Source organism: Arachis ipaensis, chromosome B8 (assembly GCF_059453495.1).
Source record: "Arachis ipaensis isolate K30076 ecotype BB chromosome B8, ASM5945349v1, whole genome shotgun sequence".
NCBI classification, from domain to species: Eukaryota; Viridiplantae; Streptophyta; class Magnoliopsida; order Fabales; family Fabaceae; genus Arachis; species Arachis ipaensis.
The window spans coordinates 116,302,427-116,325,596 of record NC_142443.1 but is presented as its reverse complement, the minus strand read 5'-3'; the positions used below and the strand labels follow the sequence as shown (position 1 = coordinate 116,325,596).

At 38.1% G+C, this 23,170-nt stretch overlaps 3 non-coding genes across 3 annotated transcripts; 2 read left to right on the top strand and 1 right to left on the bottom strand.

Annotated features, from left to right (window-relative positions):
* Positions 1–8,156: 8,156 nt before the first annotated feature.
* On the top strand, positions 8,157–8,264 carry LOC148549357 (small nucleolar RNA R71). The gene has a single exon (XR_015897087.1). It is a non-coding gene; the product is annotated as a small nucleolar RNA R71 (small nucleolar RNA).
* A 9,002-nt stretch (positions 8,265–17,266) lies between these two features.
* LOC148549356 (small nucleolar RNA R71) lies at positions 17,267–17,374 on the top strand. Its single transcript, XR_015897086.1, has one exon. It is a non-coding gene; the product is annotated as a small nucleolar RNA R71 (small nucleolar RNA).
* Positions 17,375–21,832: 4,458 nt separating this feature from the next.
* On the bottom strand, positions 21,833–21,940 carry LOC148549355 (small nucleolar RNA R71). Its single transcript, XR_015897920.1, has one exon. It is a non-coding gene; the product is annotated as a small nucleolar RNA R71 (small nucleolar RNA).
* Between the last annotated feature and the right edge of the window lie 1,230 nt (positions 21,941–23,170).

The following is a 23,170-nucleotide window of genomic DNA, read 5'->3' as shown; positions in this document are numbered from 1 at the left end:
TGTAGTGATATTCGACGATATACATACCCCGATTAAGAACAAAAAATTATAAATACTTTTTTAAATATTTGTTAAACCTTATGGGATACATTGAATTCATGCATAGATTGATCAATTCAATATCAAACATTTTATTATTAAAAAATTAGCTATCATGCGGTGGAAATTCAATATATCTTTCTTAGAAATAAGATGGTAATCTAAAGAAAGTGTTTTATATATTATTAAATATGTAACGAAAAGTATAATGTACAAGGATATATATAGGTGCTAGAAGAATCAAAGCAATAAAAGTATAGAATCCTACAATAAATATATAGATATGCTATATAATGTAAATGATGCTATGTGATCTAAATTGATCCTAATTATACTCTAACATCCTCTCTCGAACTCAAGTGGGAGCTAAGGATACCATCTTGAGTTTGGATACTAGAGTCCAAAAACAAGTAGGATGATGAGCCTTTGTGAAGATATCAACAGTCTGATACAGAGTTCCAATAGCTATGAGAAGAACAACATTAATAAGGAGACGTTTCTGGACAAAGTGACAGTCACTGTTAATGTGTTTGGTGCCTTCATGAAAAACATCATTATGGACAATCTAACTAGCACTGTGGTTGTCACAAAAAATATCATTTGGAGATGACTAAAGAACACCCAAGTCTTCGAGAAGACAATGAATCGAGACAGCCTTAGCAGTGGTGTCAGCAAGAGCACGGTATTCAGCTTTGTGCTTGATCGAGCAGTGAACATTTGCTTCTTGGCTCGCCAGGAAATGAGAGAGTCACCAAGAAACAAACAATAACTAGTATGATGTTTATCAGTGGCTTAGAGAAGGGGATTGAATCTGGGTCTCTTTTTACTTTGCTAGTGTTTACTTCAAACTTGATGGGACTTAGAGAATCTGTTAATTCTCCTTGTGTTAAAACGCAGGAGAAACTTTTATTTTGTCTCTTGTCGATAGAAGAGCCAGAACATATTTGTATGGGAGCAGAGTTGCTGTGACGTCTTGCTGGATAGAATAAACAGGAGACAGTTTTATTTTATCTCATAGAGAATAAAACCAGAATCAGAACATAGAAGGAAGAGTGACATAGCCATATATCCTAGTTCAACCACCATGTACAATGTCGCCTACATCCAGTCTCTCCCACAACAGTGGTGGAATTTTCACTATCTATCAAAGATTACAAACACCAATTTTCCTAGGATTCAACCCTATCCTATCTGGGACAAATCCAGTTTCTACCTAAGCTAGATTTAACTATATTCACTCCCTAGATTTTCAACCACTAAGTGCTCACCCAGCTTAGCAAGAAAATCTCCTTAGGATCATAAAAACAAAACAGAAAAATGTACAAAGGATTTTTGAAATAATCATTTGACTTTTCTCCAAATCTAACTCTTTTTGCCTTTTCTTTCAATGGTTTTTTCTTAATTCCACACATAAATGCCTTTTTTCATTGAAATAAAGAAAGATAAATTGAGAAAACAGAATACTGAATAAAGAACCATAAAGGAGAAGAAGGTCTAGCTTTATAAGCTATGAAAACTGGTGCACGAAATTGTGATATCCAGGCTCAAACTATTCCTGGCACGTGAGCAACTTGGTACGCGTAATCGTGATTACACATTCATAATTTGTCACAACTTCGATACAACTGACCAGCAAGTGCACTGGGTCGTCCAAGTAATACCTTACGTGAGTAAGGGTCGAATCCCACGGAGATTGTTGGTATGAAGCAAACTATGGTCACCTTGCAAATCTCAGTCAGGCAGATATAAATTGATAATGATGTTTTCGAATAATAAATAATAGAATAGGGATAGAGGTACTTATGTAAATCATTGGTAGGAATTTCAGATAAGCGAATGGAGATGCTTTTCGTTCCTCTGAACCTCTGCTTTCCTGCCATCTTCATCCAATCAGTCTTACTCCTTTCCATGGCTGGCTTTATGTGATACATCACCACTGTCAATGGCTACTTTCGGTCATCTCTCGGGAAAATGATCCAATGCCCTGTCACGGCACGGCTAATCGTCTGGAGGCATCACCCTTGCCAATGGCTTCATCTTATCCTCTCAGTGAATAATATGCTCACGCACCCTGTTACGGCACGGCTATTCATCTGTCGGTTCTCGATCATGCTGGAATAGGATTTACTATCCTTTTGCGTCTGTCACTAACGCCCTGCAATCGCGAGTTAGGAGCTCGTCACAGTCATTCAATCATTGAATCCTACTCGGAATACCACATACAAGGTTTAGACCTTCCGGATTCTCTTGAATGCCGCCATCATTCTAGCTTACACCACGAAGATTCTGGTTAGGAGATCTAAGAGATATTCATTCTAGCTTATTTCATGTAGAACGGAAGTATTTGTCAGGCACGTGTTCATAGGGGAGAATGGTGATGAGCGTCACACATAATCATCACCTTCATCACGTTCTTGGGTGCGAATGGATATCTTAGAAGCGAAATAAGATGAATTGAATAGAAAACAGTAGTACTTTGCATTAATCTTTGAGGAACAGCAGAGCTCCACACCTTAAGCTATGGAGTGTAGAAACTCTACCGTTGAAAATACATAAGTGAAAGGTCCAGGCATGGCCGAGATGGCCAGCCCTCAAACGTGATCTAAGATAGCATACAACTGATCAAAGATACCTAATACAATAGTAAAAGGTCCTATTTATAATAAACTAGCTACTAGGGTTTACATGAGTAAGTAATTGATGCATAAATCCACTTCCGGGGCCCACTTGGTGTTTGCTTGGGCTGGGATTTAAGTGTTGCACGTGCAGAGGCCATTTGTGGAGTTGAACACCAGGTTTTGATCCATTTCTGGCGTTCAACTCTGGTTTTGGATCCTTTTCTGGCGCTGGACGCCAGATTTGGGCAGAAGGATGGCATTGAACGCCAGTTTACGTCATCTATTCTTGGCCAAAGTATAGACTATGATATATTGCTGGAAAGCCCTGGAAGTCTACTTTCCAACGCAATTAGAAGCGCGCCATTTCGAGTTCTGTAGCTCCAGAAAATCCACTTTGAGTGCAGGGAGGTCAGAATCCAACAGCATCAGCAGTCCTTCTTCAACCTCTGAATCTGATTTTTGCTCAAGTCCCTCAATTTCAGCCAGAAAATACCTGAAATCATAGAAAAACACACAAACTCATAGTAAAGTCCAGAAATATGAATTTAACATAAAAACTAATGAAAACATCCCTAAAAATAACTAGATCCTACTAAAAATATACTAAAAACAATGTCAAAAAGCGTATAAATTATCCGCTCATCACAACACCAAACTTAAATTGTTGCTTGTCCCCAAGCAACTGAAAATCAAATAGGATAAAAAGAAGAGAATATACTATAAATTCCAAACTATCAATGAAACATAGCTTCAATCATATGAGCAGGACTTATAGCTTTTTGCCTCTTGAATAGTTTTGGCATTTCACTTTATCCATTGAGGTTCAGATTGATTGGCATCTATAGGAACTCAGGGTTCAGATAGTGTTATTGACTCTCCTAGTTTAGCATGATGATTCTTGAACACAGCTTCTTTATGAGTCTTGGCCGTGGCCCTAAGCACTTTGTTTTCCAGTATTACCACCGGATACATAAATGCCACAGACACATAATTGGGTGAACCTTTTCAGATTGTGACTCAGCTTTGCTAGAATCCCCAATTAGAGGTGTCCAGGGTTCTTAAGCACACTCTTTTTTTTGCTTTGGACCTTGACTTTAACCGCTCAGTCTCAAGTTTTCACTTGACACCTACACGCCACAAGCACATGGTTAGGGACAGCTTGGTTTAGCCGCTTAGACCGGGATTTTATTCCTTTAGGCCCTCCTATCCACTGATGCTCAAAGCCTTGGGATCCTTTTTATTGCTCTTGCCTTTTGGTTTTAAGGGTTATTGGCTTTTTGCTCTTGCCTCTTGGTTTTAAGAGCTTTTGGCTTTTTCTGCTTGCTTTTCTTTCTATTATTATTATTTTTTTTTCTCGCCTATATTTTTTTTTCTGCAAGTCTTTGTTCTTTGCTGCTTTTTCTTGCTTCAAGAATCATTTTTATGATTTTTCAGATTATCAAATAACATGTCTCCTAGTCATCATTCTTTCAAGAGCCAACATATTTAACATTCTTAAACAACAACTTCAAAAGACATATGCACTGTTCAAGCATACATTCAGAAAACAAGAAGCATTGTCACCACATCAATATAATTAAGCTAAGTTCAAGGATGAATTCGAAACTCATGTACTTCTTGTTCTTTTGAATTAAAACATTTTTCATTTAAGAGAGGTGATGGATTCATAGGACATTCATAACTTTAAGACAACGTTACTAACTACTAATGATCATGTAATGAAGACACAAACATAGATAAGCACATAACATAGAAAATGAAAACAGAAGAAATAAGAACAAGGAATAAATCCACCTTAGTGATGGTGGCGTTTCCTTCTTGAGGAACCAATGATGTCCTTGAGCTCTTCTATGTCTCTTCCTTGTCTTTGTTGCTCCTCCCTCATTGCTTTTTGATCTTCTCTTATTTCATGAAGCATGATGGAGTGCTCTTGATGTTCCACCCTTAGTTGTCCCATATTGGAACTCAATTCTCCTAGGGAGGTGTTGATTTGCTCCCAATAGTTTTGTGGAGGAAAGTGCATTTGAGGCATTTCCGGAATCTCATGGTGATGAGCTTCATACGCCTCTTGAGCTCCATGAGTGGGCTCTCTTGCTTGCTCCATCTTTTTCTTAGTGATGGGCTTGTCCTCTTTGATGAGGATATCTCCCTCTATGTCAATCCCAACCGAATTGCATAGGTGGCAGATGAGGTGAGGAAAGGCTAACCTTGCCATAGTGGAGGACTTGTCAGCCACCTTGTAGAGTTCTTGAGGTATAATCTCATGAACTTCCACCTCTTCTTCAATCATGATGCTATGGATCATGATGGCCCGGTCTACAGTAACTTCAAACCGGTTGCTAGTGAGAATGATTGAGCATTGAATGAACTCCAACCATCCTCTAGCTATAGGCTTGAGGTCCAATCTTCTTAGTTGAACCGGCTTGCCTTTGGAGTCAATCTTCCATTGAGCTCCTTCCACGCATATGTCCATAAGGACTTGGTCCAACCTTTGATTAAAGTTGACCCTTCTAGTGTAGGGGCGTTCATCTCCTTGCATCATGGGCAAGTTGAACGCCAACCTCACATTCTCCGGACTAAAATCTAAGTATTTCTCCCGAACCATTGTAACATAGTTCTTTGGATCCGGGTTCTTACTTTGATCATGGTTCTTGGTGATCCATGCATTAGCATAGAACTCTTGAACCATTAGGATGCCGACTTGTTGGATGGGATTTGTTAGAACTTCCCAACCTCTTCTTTGAATTTCATGTCGGATCTTCGGATACTCATTTCTTTTGAGTTTGAAAGGGACCTCAGGGATCACCTTCTTCTTGGCCACAACATCATAGAAGTGGTCTTGATGGGCTTTGGAGATGAACCTTTCCATCTCCCATGACTCGGATGTGGAAGCTTTTATCTTCCCTTTCCCTCTTCTAGAGGATTCTCCGGTCTTAGATGCCATCAATGGTAATGGAAAAACAAAAAAAAACTATGCTTTTACCACACCAAACTTAGAATATTGCTCGCCCTCGAGCAATAAACAAAAGAATAGAAGAAGAAGAAGAAGAAATATGGAGAGGGAGAGGGAGATGTGGTTTCGGCCAAGAGGAGTGTAGAGGGGTGTGTTGTGTGAATTTGATGAAGAATGGAGGTCTTTATATAGGGAAGGGAGGGGGGTTAAGGTTCGGCCATATGGGTGGGTTTGGGTGGGAAATTGGTTTTGAATTTTGAAGGTAGGTGGAGTTTATGAGGTAGGTTTATGGGGAAGAGTGGATGGATGTGAGTGGTGAAGAGGTGATGGGGAAGAGAGTTTGAACTGATTGTGTGAAAGAGAGTGGTGAGAAGAAGTAAGTGGAGGTAGGTGGGGATCCTGTGGGGTCCACAGATCCTGAGGTGTTCAAGGATTTACATCCCTGCACCCATTAGGCGTGTAAAAATGCCTTTGTACCCAACTCTGGGCGTTCAGCGCCAGGCTGGTGGCCATTTTGGGCGTTCAACGCCCATTTGTGTGCCATTTCTGGCGTTGAACGCCAGAACAATGCCTGTTCTGGCGTTCAGCGCCTAGAAGCTGCCCATTTTGGGCGTTCAGCGCCAGCACCATGCTCTGTTCTGGCGCTGAACGCCAGACAGATGCTCCTCCAGGGTGTGATTTTTCTTCTGCTGTTTTTGATTCCGTTTTCAATTTTTATATTTATTTTGTGACTCCACATGATCATGAACTTACAAAGACATATAACTAAGAAAAATATAGTTAGATAAATAAAAATTGGGTTGCCTCCCAACAAGCGCTTCTTTAATGTCAATAGCTTGACAGTGGGCTCTCATGGAGCCTCACAGATGTGCAGAGCTTTGTTGAGACTCTCCAACACCAAACTTAGAGTTTGGATATGGGAGTTCAACACCAAACTTAGAGTTTGGTTGTGGCCTCCCAACACCAAACTTAGAGTTTGACTGTGGGGGCTCTGGTTGACTCTGCTTTGAGAGAAGCTTTTTCTGCTTCCTCTCCATGGTTGCAGAGGGAGATCCTTGAGTTTTAAACACAAGGGAGTCCTCATTCTATTGAAGGACTATTTCACCTCTGTCAACATCAATCACAGCTTTTGCTGTGGCCAGGAAAGGTCTTCCTAGGATGATGGATTCATCCTCTTCCTTTCCAGTATCCAGGACTATGAAATCAGTAGGGATGTAAAGGCCCTCAACCTTTACTAGCACATCCTCTACTTGTCCATAAGCCTGTTTTCTTGAGTTGTCTGCCATCTCTAATGAGATTCTAGTAGCTTGCACCCCATAGATTCCCAGTTTCTCTATTACAGAGAGGGGCATGAGGTTTATTCCTGAACCAAGGTCACACAGAGCCTTAAAGATCATGGTGCCTATGGTACAGGGTATTATGAACTTTCCAGGATCCTGTCTCTTCTGAGGCAATGTCAGTTGATCCAGATCACTTAGTTCATTGATGAACAAGGGAGGTTCAACTTCCCAAGTATCAATGCCAAATAATTTGGCATTTAGCTTCATGATTGCACCAAGAAACTTGGCAGTTTTCTCTTCAGTAACATCCTCATTCTCTTCAGAAGAGGAATACTCATCAGAGCTCATGAAGGGCATAAGGAGGTTCAATGGAATCTCTATGGTCTCTAGATGAGCCTCAGAGTCCTTTGGTTCCTCAGAGGGAAGCTCCTTATTGATCACTGGACGTCCCAGGAGGTCTTCCTCCTTGGGATTTACGTCCTCCTCTCCCTCATTGGGTTCGGCCATTTTGCTTATGTCAATGGCCTTGCACTCTCCTTTTGGATTCTCTTCTGTATTGCTTGGGAGAGTACTGGGAGGGATTTCAGTGATCCTTTTACTCAGCTGGCCCACTTGTGCTTCCAAATTTCTAATGGAAGACCTTGTTTCATTCATGAAGCTCACAGTGGCCTTAGACAGATCAGAGACTAAGTTTGCCAGATTAGAAGTATTTTGTTCAGAGTTCTCTGTCTGTTGCTGAGTGGATGATGGGAAAGGCTTGCTGTTGCTAAACCTGTTCCTTCCACCATTATTAAAGCCTTGTTGAGGCTTTTGATCCTTCCATGAGAAATTTGGATGATTTCTCCATGATGAGTTATAGGTGTTTCCATAAGGTTCACCTAAGTAATTCACCTCTGCTATTGCAGGGTTCTCAGGATCATAAGCTTCTTCTTCATAAGAAGCTTCTTGAGTACTGTTGGATGCAGCTTGCATTCCATTCAGACTCTGAGAAATCATATTGACTTGCTGAGTCAATATTTTGTTCTGAGCCAATATGGCATTCAGAGTATCAACTTCAAGAACTCCCTTCTTCATAGGCGTCCCATTATTCACAGGATTCCTTTCAGAAGTGTACATGAACTGGTTATTAGCAACCATGTTAATGAGTTCTTGAGCTTCTGCAGGCGTTTTCTTTAGGTGAATGGAGCCACCTGCAGAAGTGTCCAGTGACATCTTTGATAGCTCAGATAAACCATCATAGAATATATCCAGGATGGTCCATTCTGAAAGCATGTCAGAAGGACACTTTTTGGTCAACTGCTTGTATCTTTCCCAAGCTTCATAGAGGGATTCACCTTCTTTCTGTCTGAAGGTTTGAACATCAGCTCTAAGCTTGCTCAGCTTTTGAGGAGGAAAGTACTTGGCTAAGAAAGCCGTGACCAGCTTATCCCAAGAGTTCAGGCTGTCTTTGGGTTGAGAATCCAACCATAATCTAGCTCTGTCTCTTACAGCAAAAGGGAAAAGCATGAGCCTGTAGACTTCAGGATCTATTCCATTAGTCTTAACAGTATCACATATCTGCAAGAATTCAGTTAAGAACTGAAAAGGATCTTCAGATGGAAGTCCATGAAACTTGCAGTTCTGCTGCATCAGAGAAACTAATTGAGGTTTCAGCTCAAAGTTGTTTGCTCCAATGGCAGGAATGGAGATGCTTCTTCCATGTAAATTGGAATTAGGTGCAGTAAAGTCACCAAGCATCTTCCTTACATTATTGTTATTTTCGGCTGCCATCTCCTCTTCCTGTTCGAAAATTTCTGAAAGGTTATCTCTGGATTGTTGTATTTTAGCTTCTCTTAGTTTCCTTTTCAGAGTCCTTTCAGGTTCTGGATCTGCTTCCACAAGAATGTTCTTATCCTTGCTCCTGCTCATATGACGAAGAAGAGGGCACAGAAAAAATAATAATAATAGAGATCCTTTATACCACAGTATAGGGATCCCTTTGTGAGTGGAAGAAAAGAGGGAGACAAAGAGTGTGATGTAAAGAAAGAAACACAACTGTGAGGATGGCAGAGATGTGAGATGAGATGTTAGTAGATGAATAATTAATTAGAATAGGATGGGAGAGGGAGAATTTTCGAAAATATTTTTGAAAAAGAGTTAGTGATTTTCGAAAATGGCTTTTGAAAAAATGTTAGTAATTTTCGAACATTTTTTTTTGAAATTAAAAATAAAAATAAGAATAATTAGTTAATTAAAAAGAAATTTTTGAAAAAGAGGGAAGATATTTTTGAAAATTAGAGAGAGAGAGTTAGTTAGGTGGTTTTGAAAAAGTTAAGAAACAAACAAAAAGTTAGTTAGTTAGTTGAAACAAATTTTGAAAAGATAAGAAGTTAGGAAGTTAGAAAAGATATTTTGAAAAGATATTTTTGAAAGAGATAAGATAAGAAGATATTTTAGAAACTAATTTTGAAAAAGATTTGATTTTTAAAATCTCAATTAATGACTTGATTCACAAGAAATCACAAGATATGATTCTAGAACTTAAAGTTTGAATCTTTCTTAACAAGCAAGTAACAAACTTCAAATTTTTGAATCAAAACATTAATTGATTATGTTATTTTCGAAAATTTGGTATAAAAATAAGAAAAAGATTTTTGAAAAAGATTTTTGGAATTTTCGAAAATAACTAAGAATTTTGAAAAAGATTTGATTTTTGAAAAAGATTTTGAAAAAGATAAGATTTTCAAATTGAAAATTTGATTTGACTCATGAGAAATAATTTGATTTTAAAAATTTTTGAAAAAGTCAATCCAAATTTTTGAATTTGATGAGAGAAAAAGGGAAAGATATTTTTTTGATTTTTGAATTTTTTTTATGCAAGAGAAAAACACTAAAAAGATGCAATGCATGAAATTTTTAGATCAAAACAATGAATGCATGCAAGAATGCTATGAATGTCAAGATGAACACCAAGAACACTATGAATGTCAAGATGAACATCATAGACACAATTTTGAAAAATTTTTAATGCAAAGAAAACATGTAAGACACCAAACTTAGAATTCTTTAACGCTTACGCACTAAGAATTCAAGAATGCATATGAAAAACACCATACAACACAAAACAAAAAATTATCAAGATCAAACAAGAAGACTTACCAAGAACAACTTGAAGATCATGAAGAACACTATGAATGCATGAAATTTTCGAAAAATGCAAGATGCACATGCAATTGACACCAAACTTATAACATGACTCAAGACTCAAACAAGAAACAGAAAAATATTTTTGATTTTTATGATTTTCTAATTTTTTTGGATTTTTTCGAAAATTATATGAAAAAGAAAAATAAGGATTCCAAAATTTTTAATATGAATTCCAGGAATCTTGCATTCTTAGTCTAAAGCTTCAGTCCAGGAATTAGACATGGCTCACTAGCCAGCCAAGCTTTCAATGAAAGCTCCGGTCCAAAACACTAGACATGGCCAATGGCCAGCCAAGCTTTAGCATGTAATTCAGATATGACATGCCTGACATACTCATTCCCAAAGGAATAGACATGGCTTTACAGCCAGCCAGGCTTCAACATGCTTGATGAAACACTAGAATTCATTCTTAAAAATTTTGAATAAAATTTTTTTTGAAAACAATTTTAATTTTTTTTTTCGAAAACAGATGAGAAAATTTTAGAAATATTTTTGAAAATAAAACAAAAAGAAAATTACCTAATCTGAGCAACAAGATGAACCGTCAGTTGTCTAAACTCGAACAATCCCTGGCAACGGCGCCAAAAACTTGGTGCACGAAATTGTGATATCCAGGCTCAAACTATTCCTGGCACGTGAGCAACTTGGTACGCGTAATCGTGATTACACATTCATAATTTGTCACAACTTCGATACAACTGACCAGCAAGTGCACTGGGTCGTCCAAGTAATACCTTACGTGAGTAAGGGTCGAATCCCACAGAGATTGTTGGTATGAAGCAAACTATGGTCACCTTGCAAATCTCAGTCAGGCAGATATAAATTGATAATGATGTTTTCGAATAATAGATAATAGAATAGGGATAGAGGTACTTACGTAAATCATTGGTAGGAATTTCAGATAAGCGAATGGAGATGCTTTTCGTTCCTCTGAACCTCTGCTTTCCTGCCATATTCATCCAATCAGTCTTACTCCTTTCCATGGCTGGCTTTATGTGATACATCACCACTGTCAATGGCTACTTTCGGTCATCTCTCGGGAAAATGATCCAATGCCCTGTCACGGCACGGCTAATCGTCTGGAGGCATCACCCTTGCCAACGGCTTCATCTTATCCTCTCAGTGAATAATATGCTCACGCACCCTGTCACGGCACGGCTATTCATCTGTCAGTTCTCGATCATGCTGGAATAGGATTTACTATCCTTTTGCGTCTGTCACTAATGCCCTGCAATCGCGAGTTAGGAGCTCGTCACAGTCATTCAATCATTGAATCCTACTCGGAATACCACAGACAAGGTTTAGACCTTCCGGATTCTCTTGAATGCTGCCATCATTCTAGCTTACACCACGAAGATTCTGGTTAGGAGATCTAAGAGATATTCATTCTAGCTTATTTCATGTAGAACGGAAGTGTTTGTCAGGCACGTGTTCATAGGGGAGAATGGTGATGAGCGTCACACATAATCATCACCTTCATCACGTTCTTGGGTGCGAATGGATATCTTAGAAGCGAAATAAGATGAATTGAATAGAAAACAGTAGTACTTTGCATTAATCTTTGAGGAACAACAGAGCTCCACACCTTAAGCTATGGAGTGTAGAAACTCTACCGTTGAAAATACATAAGTGAAAGGTCCAGGCATGGCCGAGATGGCCAGCCCTCAAACGTGATCTAAGATAGCATACAACTGATCAAAGATACCTAATACAATAGTAAAAGGTCCTATTTATAATAAACTAGCTACTAGGGTTTACATGAGTAAGTAATTGATGCATAAATCCACTTCCGGGGCCCACTTGGTGTGTGCTTGGGCTAGGCTTTAAGTGTTGCACGTGCAGAGGCCATTTGTGGAGTTGAACGCCAGGTTTTGATCCATTTCTGGCGTTCAACTCTGGTTTTGGATCCTTTTCTGGCGCTGGACGCCAGATTTGGGCAGAAGGCTGGAGTTGAACGCCAGTTTACGTCGTCTATTCTTGGCCAAAGTATGGACTATTATATATTGATGGAAATCCCTGGAAGTCTACGTTCCAACGCAATTGGAAGCGCGCCATTTCGAGTTCTGTAGCTCCAGAAAATCCACTTTGAGTGCAGGGAGGTCAGAATCCAACAGCATCAGCAGTCCTTCTTCAACCTCTGAATCTGATTTTTGCTCAAGTCCCTCAATTTCAGCCAGAAAATACCTGAAATCACAGAAAAACACACAAACTCATAGTAAAGTCCAGAAATGTGAATTTAACATAAAAACAAATGAAAACATCCCTAAAAATAACTAGATCCTACTAAAAACATACTAAAAACAATGTCAAAAAGCGTATAAATTATCCGCTCATCACAACACCAAACTTAAATTGTTGCTTGTCCCCAAGCAACTGAAAATCAAATAGGATAAAAAGAAGAGAATATACTATAAATTCCAAACTATCAATGAAACATAGCTTCAATCATATGAGCGGGACTTATAACTTTTTGCCTCTTGAATAGTTTTGGCATCTCACTTTATCCATTGAGGTTCAGAATGATTGGCATCTATAGGAACTCAGGGTTCAGATAGTGTTATTGACTCTCCTAGTTTAGCATGATGATTCTTGAACACAGCTTCTTTATGAGTCTTGGCCGTGGCCCTAAGCACTTTGTTTTCCAGTATTACCACCGGATACATAAATGCCACAGACACATAATTGGGTGAACCTTTTCAGATTGTGACTCAGCTTTGCTAGAATCCCCAATTAGAGGTGTCCAGGGTTCTTAAGCACACTCTTTTTTTTGCTTTGGACCTTGACTTTAACCGCTTAGTCTCAAGTTTTCACTTGACACCTACACGCCACAAGCACATGGTTAGGGACAGCTTGGTTTAGCCGCTTAGACCGGGATTTTATTCCTTTAGGCCCTCCTATCCACTGATGCTCAAAGCCTTGGGATCCTTTTTATTGCCCTTGCCTTTTGGTTTTAAGGGTTATTGGCTTTTTGCTCTTGCCTCTTGGTTTTAAGAGCTTTTGGCTTTTTCTGCTTGCTTTTCTTTCTATTATTATTATTTTTTTTTCTCGCCTATATTTTTTTTTCTGCAAGTCTTTGTTCTTTGCTGCTTTTTCTTGCTTCAAGAATCATTTTTATGATTTTTCAGATTATCAAATAACATGTCTCCTAGTCATCATTCTTTCAAGAGCCAACATATTTAACATTCTTAAACAACAACTTCAAAAGACATATGCACTGTTCAAGCATACATTCAGAAAACAAGAAGCATTGTCACCACATCAATATAATTAAGCTAAGTTCAAGGATGAATTCGAAACTCATGTACTTCTTGTTCTTTTGAATTAAAACATTTTTCATTTAAGAGAGGTGATGGATTCATAGGACATTCATAGCTTTAAGACAACGTTACTAACTACTAATGATCATGTAATGAAGACACAAACATAGATAAGCACATAACATAGAAAATGAAAACAGAAGAAACAAGAACAAGGAATGAATCCACCTTAGTGATGGTGGCGTTTCCTTCTTGAGGAACCAATGATGTCCTTGAGCTCTTCTATGTCTCTTCCTTGTCTTTGTTGCTCCTCCCTCATTGCTTTTTGATCTTCTCTTATTTCATGAAGCATGATGGAGTGCTCTTGATGTTCCACCCTTAGTTGTCCCATATTGGAACTCAATTCTCCTAGGGAGGTGTTGATTTGCTCCCAATAGTTTTGTGGAGGAAAGTGCATTTGAGGCATTTCCGGAATCTCATGGTGATGAGCTTCATACGCCTCTTGAGCTCCATGAGTGGGCTCTCTTGCTTGCTCCATCTTTTTCTTAGTGATGGGCTTGTCCTCTTTGATGAGGATATATCCCTCTATGTCAATCCCAACCGAATTGCATAGGTGGCAGATGAGGTGAGGAAAGGCTAACCTTGCCATAGTGGAGGACTTGTCAGCCACCTTGTAGAGTTCTTGAGGTATAATCTCATGAACTTCCACCTCTTCTTCAATCATGATGCTATGGATCATGATGGCCCGGTCTACAGTAACTTCAAACCGGTTGCTAGTGAGAATGATTGAGCATTGAATGAACTCCAACCATCCTCTAGCTATAGGCTTGAGGTCCAATCTTCTTAGTTGAACCGGCTTGCCTTTGGAGTCAATCTTCCATTGAGCTCCTTCCACGCATATGTCCATAAGGACTTGGTCCAACCTTTGATTAAAGTTGACCCTTCTAGTGTAGGGGCGTTCATCTCCTTGCATCATGGGCAAGTTGAACGCCAACCTCACATTCTCCAGACTAAAATCTAAGTATTTCTCCCGAACCATTGTAACATAGTTCTTTGGATCCGGGTTCTTACTTTGATCATGGTTCTTGGTGATCCATGCATTAGCATAGAACTCTTGAACCATTAGGATGCCGACTTGTTGGATGGGATTTGTTAGAACTTCCCAACCTCTTCTTTGAATTTCATGTCGGATCTCCGGATACTCATTTCTTTTGAGTTTGAAAGGGACCTCAGGGATCACCTTCTTCTTGGCCACAACATCATAGAAGTGGTCTTGATGGGCTTTGGAGATGAACCTTTCCATCTCCCATGACTCGGATGTGGAAGCTTTTATCTTCCCTTTCCCTCTTCTAGAGGATTCTCCGGTCTTAGATGCCATCAATGGTAATGGAAAAACAAAATAAACTATGCTTTTACCACACCAAACTTAGAATATTGCTCGCCCTCGAGCAATAAACAAAAGAATAAAAGAAGAAGAAGAAGAAATATGGAGAGGGAGAGGGAGATGTGGTTTCGGCCAAGAGGAGTGTAGAGGGGTGTGTTGTGTGAATTTGATGAAGAATGGAGGTATTTATATAGGGAAGGGAGGGGGGGTTAAGGTTCGGCCATATGGGTGGGTTTGGGTGGGAAATTGGTTTTGAATTTTGAAGGTAGGTGGAGTTTATGAGGTAGGTTTATGGGGAAGAGTGGATGGATGTGAGTGGTGAAGAGGTGATGGGGAAGAGAGTTTGAGCTGATTGTGTGAAAGAGAGTGGTGAGAAGAAGTAAGTGGAGGTAGGTGGAGATCCTGTGGGGTCCACAGATCCTGAGGTGTTCAAGGATTTACATCCCTGCACCCATTAGGCGTGTAAAAATGCCTTTGTACCCAACTCTGGGCGTTCAGCGCCAGGCTGGTGGCCATTTTGGGCGTTCAACGCCCATTTGTGTGCCATTTCTGGCGTTGAACGCCAGAACCATGCCTGTTCTGGCGTTCAGCGCCTAGAAGCTGCCCATTTTGGGCGTTCAGCGCCAGCACCATGCTCTGTTCTGGCGCTGAACGCCAGACAGATGCTCCTCCAGGGTGTGATTTTTCTTCTGCTGTTTTTGATTCCGTTTTCAATTTTTATATTTATTTTGTGACTCCACATGATCATGAACTTACAAAGACATATAACTAAGAAAAATATAGTTAGATAAATAAAAATTGGGTTGCCTCCCAACAAGCGCTTCTTTAATGTCAATAGCTTGACAGTGGGCTCTCATGGAGCCTCACAGATGTGCAGAGCTTTGTTGAGACTCTCCAACACCAAACTTAGAGTTTGGATATGGGAGTTCAACACCAAACTTAGAGTTTGGTTGTGGCCTCCCAACACCAAACTTAGAGTTTGACTGTGGGGGCTCTGGTTGACTCTGCTTTGAGAGAAGCTTTTTCTGCTTCCTCTCCATGGTTGCAGAGGGAGATCCTTGAGTTTTAAACACAAGGGAGTCCTCATTCTATTGAAGGACTATTTCACCTCTGTCAACATCAATCACAGCTTTTGCTGTGGCCAGGAAAGGTCTTCCTAGGATGATGGATTCATCCTCTTCCTTTCCAGTATCCAGGACTATGAAATCAGTAGGGATGTAAAGGCCCTCAACCTTTACTAGCACATCCTCTACTTGTCCATAAGCCTGTTTTCTTGAGTTGTCTGCCATCTCTAATGAGATTCTAGCAGCTTGCACCCCATAGATTCCCAGTTTCTCTATTACAGAGAGGGGCATGAGGTTTATTCCTGAACCAAGGTCACACAGAGCCTTAAAGATCATGGTGCCTATGGTACAGGGTATTATGAACTTTCCAGGATCCTGTCTCTTCTGAGGCAATGTCAGTTGATCCAGATCACTTAGTTCATTGATGAACAAGGGAGGTTCAACTTCCCAAGTATCAATGCCAAATAATTTGGCATTTAGCTTCATGATTGCACCAAGAAACTTGGCAGTTTGCTCTTCAGTAACATCCTCATTCTCTTCAGAAGAGGAATACTCATCAGAGCTCATGAAGGGCATAAGGAGGTTCAATGGAATCTCTATGGTCTCTAGATGAGCCTCAGAGTCCTTTGGTTCCTCAGAGGGAAGCTCCTTATTGATCACTGGACGTCCCAGGAGGTCTTCCTCCTTGGGATTTACGTCCTCCTCTCCCTCATTGGGTTCGGCCATTTTGCTTATGTCAATGGCCTTGCACTCTCCTTTTAGATTCTCTTCTGTATTGCTTGGGAGAGTACTGGGAGGGATTTCAGTGATCCTTTTACTCAGCTGGCCCACTCGTGCTTCCAAATTTCTAATGGAAGACCTTGTTTCATTCATGAAGCTCACAGTGGCCTTAGACAGATCAGAGACTAAGTTTGCCAGATTAGAAGTATTTTGTTCAGAGTTCTCTGTCTGTTGCTGAGTGGATGATGGGAAAGGTTTGCTGTTGCTAAACCTGTTCCTTCCACCATTATTAAAGCCTTGTTGAGGCTTTTGATCCTTCCATGAGAAATTTGGATGATTTCTCCATGATGAGTTATAGGTGTTTCCATAAGGTTCACCTAAGTAATTCACCTCTGCTATTGCAGGGTTCTCAGGATCATAAGCTTCTTCTTCATAAGAAGCTTCTTGAGTACTGTTGGATGCAGCTTGCATTCCATTCAGACTCTGAGAAATCATATTGACTTGCTGAGTCAATATTTTGTTCTGAGCCAATATGGCATTCAGAGTATCAACTTCAAGAACTCCCTTCTTCATAGGCGTCCCATTATTCACAGGATTCCTTTCAGAAGTGTACATGAACTGGTTATTAGCAACCATGTTAATGAGTTCTTGAGCTTCTGCAGGCGTTTTCTTTAGGTGAATGGAGCCACCTGCAGAAGTGTCCAGTGACATCTTTGATAGCTCAGATAAACCATCATAGAATATATCCAGGATGGTCCATTCTGAAAGCATGTCAGAAGGACACTTTTTGGTCAACTGCTTGTATCTTTCCCAAGCTTCATAGAGGGATTCACCTTCTTTCTGTCTGAAGGTTTGAACATCAGCTCTAAGCTTGCTCAGCTTTTGAGGAGGAAAGTACTTGGCTAAGAAAGCCGTGACCAGCTTATCCCAAGAGTTCAGGCTGTCTTTGGGTTGAGAATCCAACCATAATCTAGCTCTGTCTCTTACAGCAAAAGGGAAAAGCATGAGCCTGTAGACTTCAGGATCTATTCCATTAGTCTTAACAGTATCATATATCTGCAAGAATTCAGTTAAGAACTGAAAAGGATCTTCAGATGGAAGTCCATGAAACTTGCAGTTCTGCTGCATCAGAGAAACTAATTGAGGTTTCAGCTCAAAGTTGTTTGCTCCAATGGCAGGAATGGAGATGCTTCTTCCATGTAAATTGGAATTAGGTGCAGTAAAGTCACCAAGCATCTTCCTTACATTATTGTATTTTAGCTTCTCTTAGTTTCCTTTTCAGAGTCCTTTCAGGTTCTGGATCTGCTTCCACAAGAATGTTCTTATCCTTGCTCCTGCTCATATGACGAAGAAGAGGGCACAGAAAAAATAATAATAATAGAGATCCTTTATACCACAGTATAGGGATCCCTTTGTGAGTGGAAGAAAAGAGGGAGACAAAGAGTGTGATGTAAAGAAAGAAACACAACTGTGAGGATGGCAGAGATGTGAGATGAGATGTTAGTAGATGAATAATTAATTAGAATAGGATGGGAGAGGGAGAATTTTCGAAAATATTTTTGAAAAAGAGTTAGTGATTTTCGAAAATGGCTTTTGAAAAAATGTTAGTAATTTTCGAACATTTTTTTTTGAAATTAAAAATAAAAATAAGAATAATTAGTTAATTAGAAAGAAATTTTTGAAAAAGAGGGAAGATATTTTTGAAAATTAGAGAGAGAGAGTTAGTTAGGTGGTTTTGAAAAAGTTAAGAAACAAACAAAAAGTTAGTTAGTTAGTTGAAACAAATTTTGAAAAGATAAGAAGTTAGGAAGTTAGAAAAGATATTTTGAAAAGATATTTTTGAAAGAGATAAGATAAGAAGATATTTTAGAAACTAATTTTGAAAAAGATTTGATTTTTAAAATCTCAATTAATGACTTGATTCACAAGAAATCACAAGATATGATTCTAGAACTTAAAGTTTGAATCTTTCTTAACAAGCAAGTAACAAACTTCAAATTTTTGAATCAAAACATTAATTGATTATGTTATTTTCGAAAATTTGGTATAAAAATAAGAAAAAGATTTTTGAAAAAGATTTTTGGAATTTTCGAAAATAACTAAGAATTTTGAAAAAGATTTGATTTTTGAAAAAGATTTTGAAAAAGATAAGATTTTCAAATTGAAAATTTGATTTGACTCATGAGAAATAATTTGATTTTAAAAATTTTTGAAAAAGTCAATCCAAATTTTTGAATTTGATGAGAGAAAAAGGGAAAGATATTTTTTTGATTTTTGAATTTTTTTTATGCAAGAGAAAAACACTAAAAAGATGCAATGCATGAAATTTTTAGATCAAAACAATGAATGCATGCAAGAATGCTATGAATGTCAAGATGAACACCAAGAACACTATGAATGTCAAGATGAACATCATAGACACAATTTTGAAAAATTTTTAATGCAAAGAAAACATGTAAGACACCAAACTTAGAATTCTTTAACGCTTACGCACTAAGAATTCAAGAATGCATATGAAAAACACCATACAACACAAAACAAAAAATTATCAAGATCAAACAAGAAGACTTACCAAGAACAACTTGAAGATCATGAAGAACACTATGAATGTATGAAATTTTCGAAAAATGCAAGATGCACATGCAATTGACACCAAACTTATAACATGACTCAAGACTCAAACAAGAAACAGAAAAATATTTTTGATTTTTATGATTTTCTAATTTTTTTGGATTTTTTCGAAAATTATATGAAAAAGAAAAATAAGGATTCCAAAATTTTTAATATGAATTCCAGGAATCTTGCATTCTTAGTCTAAAGCTTCAGTCCAGGAATTAGACATGGCTCACTAGCCAGCCAAGCTTTCAATGAAAGCTCCGGTCCAAAACACTAGACATGGCCAATGGCCAGCCAAGCTTTAGCATGTAATTCAGATATGACATGCCTGACATACTCATTCCCAAAGGAATAGACATGGCTTTACAGCCAGCCAGGCTTCAACATGCTTGATGAAACACTAGAATTCATTCTTAAAAATTTTGAATAAAATTTTTTTTGAAAACAATTTTAATTTTTTTTTCGAAAACAGATGAGAAAATTTTAGAAATATTTTTGAAAATAAAACAAAAAGAAAATTACCTAATCTGAGCAACAAGATGAACCGTCAGTTGTCCAAACACGAACAATCCCCGGCAACGGCGCCAAAAACTTGGTGCACGAAATTGTGATATCCAGGCTCAAACTATTCCTGGCACGTGAGCAACTTGGTACGCGTAATCGTGATTACACATTCATAATTTGTCACAACTTCGATACAATTGACCAGCAAGTGCACTGGGTCGTCCAAGTAATACCTTACGTGAGTAAGGGTCGAATCCCACGGAGATTGTTGGTATGAAGCAAACTATGGTCACCTTGCAAATATCAGTCAGGCAGATATAAATTGATAATGATGTTTTCGAAAATTCATGCATTCATAGTGTTCTTCATGATCTTCAAGTTGTTCTTGGTAAGTCTTCTTGTTTGATCTTCATATTTTCTTGTTTTGTGTCTTTTCTTGTTTTTCATATGCATTTTTAATTTGTTAGTTTCTAAAGTTTGAAAATTTCTAAGTTTGGTGTCTTGCATGTTTTTCTTTCATTAAAAATTTTCAAAAATAAGTCTTGATGTTCATCTTGATCTTCAAAGTGTTCTTGGTGTTCATCTTGACATTCATAGTGTTCTTGCATGCATTGTATGTTTTGATTTATAATTTTTATGTTATAAGTCTTTTTCATGTTTTTCTCTTTCCTCATTAAAAATTCAAAAATAAAAAAAAATATATTTTCCTTATTTTACTCAAAATTTTCGAAAATATGATTTGATTTAGTCAAAAAGTTTTTTTAAATTTAATTGTTTCTTATGAATCAAATCAAATTCTCAATTTAAAAATCTTATCTTTTCAAAATCTTTTTCAAAAATAAAATCTTTTTCATTTTACCTTCATATTTTCGAAAACTTCTTAAATTCGATTTTCAAAATCTTTTTTATTTTATTTCTTAATTTTCAAAATCTTTACTAACATTTAATATGATTGATTGAAAAATTTCAAGTTGTTACTTGCTTATTAAGAAAGATTCAATCTTTAAACTCTAGAATCTTATCTTTTTAGTTTCTTGTTAGTCAAGTAATCAACTTTAGTTTTTAAAATCAAATCTTTTTAATTTTCTTTTCAAATCTTTTTCAAATTAAAATTTCAATCATATCTTTTTCAAATTCAATTTCAAAATCTTTTCTAACTTCTTATCTTTTTAAAATTGATTTTCAAATCTTATCTTTTTGTTTCAATCATATCTTTTTAAATTTTAATCATATCTTTTTCAAAAACAAATTTCAAAACTTTTTCAATCAATCTTATCTTTTTGTTTCAATCATATCTTTTTCAAAACTACCTAACTAATCCTCTCTCTCTTATTTTCGAAAATTCCCTCTCTCCTTTTTCAAAATTCCTTTTTAATTAACTAATTGTTTTAATTTTAATTTAATTTCAACTTTAATTTTTGAAATCTAACTTTCAATTTTAATTTTTATTTTAATTAAATTTCAAAATTCTCTCTCTCATCTCCTTCTATTTATTTATTCATCTACTAACACTTCTCTCCCATCCAAAAATTCGAACACCACCTCCCTCTCTGTGTTCGAGTTTTTCCTCTTCTCTTCTTTATATAACATTCTTTTCTTCTTCTAATCACACAAAGGAACCTCTCTCTACTGAGGCAAAGATGATCCCTATTATTTTCTGTTTTCTCTTTTTTTCATATGAGCAGGAGCAAGGACAAGAACATTCTTGTTGAAGCAGATCCTGAACCTGAAAGGACTCTAAAGAGGAAACTAAGAGAAGCTAAAATACAACAATCCAGAGACAACCTTACAGGAATTTTCGAACAAGAGGAGGAGATGGCAGCCGAAAATAATAATAATGTAAGGAGGATGCTTGGTGACTTTACTGCACCTAATTCCAATTTACATGGAAGAAGCATCCCTATTCCTGCCATTGGAGCAAACAATTTTGAGCTGAAACCTCAATTAGTTTCTCTGATACAGCAGAACTGCAAGTTTCATGGACTTCCATCTGAAGATCCTTTTCAGTTCTTAACTGAATTCTTGCAGATCTGTGATACTGTTAAGACCAATGGGGTTGATCCCGAGGTCTACAGGCTTATGCTTTTCCCGTTTGCTGTAAGAGACAGAGCTAGAGTATGGTTGGACTCTCAACCTAAGGATAGCCTGAACTCTTGGGATAAGCTGGTCACGGCTTTCTTAGCCAAGTTCTTCCCTCCTCAAAAGCTTAGTAAGCTTAGAGTGGATGTTCAAACCTTCAGACAGAAAGAAGGAGAATCCCTCTATGAAGCTTGGGAGAGGTACAAGCAACTGACCAAAAAGTGTCCTTCTGACATGCTTTCAGAATGGACCATTCTGGATATATTCTATGATGGTCTATCTGAGTTATCAAAGATGTCACTGGACCATTCTGCAGGTGGATCCATTCACCTAAAGAAAATGCCTGCAGAAGCTCAAGAACTCATTGACATGGTTGCTAATAACCAGTTCATGTACACTTCTGAGAGGAATCCTGTAAGTAATGGGACGCCTCAGAAGAAGGGAGTTCTTGAAATTGATACTATGAATGCCATATTGGCTCAGAATAAAATATTGACTCAGCAAGTCAATATGATTTCTCAGAGTTTGAATGGAATGCAAGCTGCATCCAACAGTACTCAAGAGGCATCTTCTGAATAAAAAGCTTATGATCCTGAGAACCCTGCAATAGCAGAGGTGAATTACATGGGTGAACCATATGGAAACACCTATAATCCCTCATGGAGAAATCACCCAAATCTCTCATGGAAGGATCAACAAAAGCCTCAACAAGGCTTTAATAATGGTGGAAGAAACAGGTTTAGCAATAGTAAGTCTTTTCCATCATCCACTCAGCAAAAGACAGAGAGTTCTGAGCAGAATCCATCTAGCTTAGCAAATATAGTCTCTGATCTATCTAAGGCCACTCTGAGTTTCATGAATGAAACAAGGTCTTCCATTAGAAATTTGGAAGCACAAGTGGGCCAGCTGAGAAAAGGAATCACTGAAACCCCTCCTAGTACTCTCCCAAGCAATACAGAAGAAAATCCAAAAGGAGAGTGCAAGGCCATTGAATTGATCATCATGGCCGAACCTACAAGGGAGGGAGAGGACGTGAATCCCAGTGAGGAAGACCTCCTGGGACGTCCAGTGACCAATAAGGAGTTTCCCTCTGAGGAACCAAAGGAATCTGAGGCTCATCTGGAGACCATAGAGATTCCATTAAATCTCCTTATGCCATTCATGAGCTCTGATGAATATTCTTCTTCTGAAGAGAATGAGGATGTTACTGAAGAGCAAGTTGCCAAGTACCTTGGTGCAATCATGAAGCTGAATGCTAAATTATTTGGTAATGAGACTTGGGAAGATGAACCTCCCTTGCTCACCAATGAACTGAGTGATCTGGATCAACTGAGATTGCCTCAGAAGAAACAGGATCCTGGAAAGTTCTTAATACCTTGTACCATAGGCACCATAACCTTTGAGAAAGCTCTATGTGACCTTGGGTCAGAGATAAACCTCATGTCACTCTCTGTAATGGAGAAACTGAGA